This window comes from Octopus bimaculoides, chromosome 22 (assembly GCF_001194135.2).
Source record: "Octopus bimaculoides isolate UCB-OBI-ISO-001 chromosome 22, ASM119413v2, whole genome shotgun sequence".
In the NCBI taxonomy this organism is placed as follows: Eukaryota; Metazoa; Mollusca; class Cephalopoda; order Octopoda; family Octopodidae; genus Octopus; species Octopus bimaculoides.
This window is the reverse complement of record NC_069002.1, coordinates 26184337-26185949: the sequence shown is the minus strand read 5'-3', so window position 1 is coordinate 26185949 and position 1613 is coordinate 26184337. Positions and strand designations below refer to the sequence as shown.

At 36.6% G+C, this 1613-nt stretch overlaps 1 protein-coding gene across 5 annotated transcripts in view; it reads right to left on the bottom strand.

Annotated features, from left to right (window-relative positions):
* Positions 1-1613, bottom strand: part of LOC106880532 (alpha-1,6-mannosyl-glycoprotein 2-beta-N-acetylglucosaminyltransferase) — a 725476-nt gene that overhangs the window by 694178 nt on the left and 29685 nt on the right. The gene's annotated exons all lie outside the window — the stretch shown is intronic.

The window sequence follows — 1613 nt, the reverse complement described above, 5'->3', positions numbered from 1 at the left end:
GGTCAAGGACCTCCCTCCCTCTCTCTCTCTCTCTCTCTCTCTCTCTCTCTCTCTCTGTGCCATTATTTGTGATCCGTTTTGTTTATTTTTCTTGTTTTTCTTTCATTTTTTTCCTTTGGCTACATTTTTTATTTATTTATTTATCTATTTATTCCTTTTATTTATTTATTTTTTTTCATGGAAATTGGGTTAGAAAATGCGTTTGGCAGTCATCTGTTTGTGAAAGGGAAATGTGTGTGTATGTGTGTGTGAACGTGGGTCTCAGTGTGTGTACATGCGTGTGTGTGTGCGTGTGCGAGTACATGTGAATATGTGAATGTGTGAATTTATGTGTTTGTATGTGTGTGTGAATGTGTGTCTGTATGTGAACGTGAATCTGTGTATGTGTGCACATACATGTGTGGGTGTGAATGTATTTGTAATTGAAAGTGTATCTGTGAGTGTGTATATTTGTGTGTAAATTTATGTGTGCATATATATGTGTATGTGTCTGTGCATGCATATGTATGTGAATGTATGTTCATGCATATGAGTGTGTGAGAGCATAAGTATGTGTGTAAATGTGCTGTGTGTGTGTGTGTGTGTGTGTGTGTGTGTGAAAGAAAAAGAGAGTGACAAACACATGTTTCCATTATAAATCAAACACGACAATGACACAAAAATGTGGTGTGTGAATGTGTGTGTGTGTGTGTGTGTGTGTGTATACAAGAAACATATGTAAACATGTTGCAAATATGTAGTACAAACATGATAATGAATTAAACATGTGGGAGGTGGGAGAAGGGTGGCGTTGTAAGTGTAGGTGTATCTATGTGTGTATAGGTAAATAAATTTGAATATATGCACTTATGTGTTTGATATCAGAACTATACATACATAAACACATACATATATACATACATATATACATACATATATACATACACCAGTTACTCTATCTAGATTACAAGTTCAGGTTTATACCTGTAATTATACCTGTAATTATTGGGGTACTGGAATATGTAACACATTACCAATCTTGAGAAATTAGGCTTCTTAAAACTAGAAAGGAAAAAGCTAATTCAAAGACTACAGATCCAATCCATCACTGGAACTGTAAAGGTCTGTAAAACTTTCCAAAAGTTTATCATTTAAATATATATGAGCATGTCTAGATATACAACTGTATGCATGAGAATACATATATGAAACTAAACATACAAATTTGCATATATGCATACATATATAGTGGTTGCCTACTCCTTACACAGAGTTTGACCACCTCCTGCACCTACACCTTAGCCCGTTCATGGCGTCTGATGTGGCTTTTTAAACCAGACAGTGTTTTGAAAAAACACCCACACAGATTGCACCTCTGATTTGCACTACCAATACCTGCAAGTAAGTTCTGCTCATTGTGGATCCTAACATGTCTTTTAAGACCCCCATTGGATTTGCAAACCCTCTGGCACACACCACATTCAAACGTGTGCACAGACATATAATCAGAATAGCTGGATGAGGTTTGTTTCCCATGGGTTCGCAGGTGAGATTTGAGGCCAGCCAAAGACAGACATGGTCTGTCACAGATTGTGCACACAAAAAGGTCCTTGTCATTCACCTTCTCGATCTTT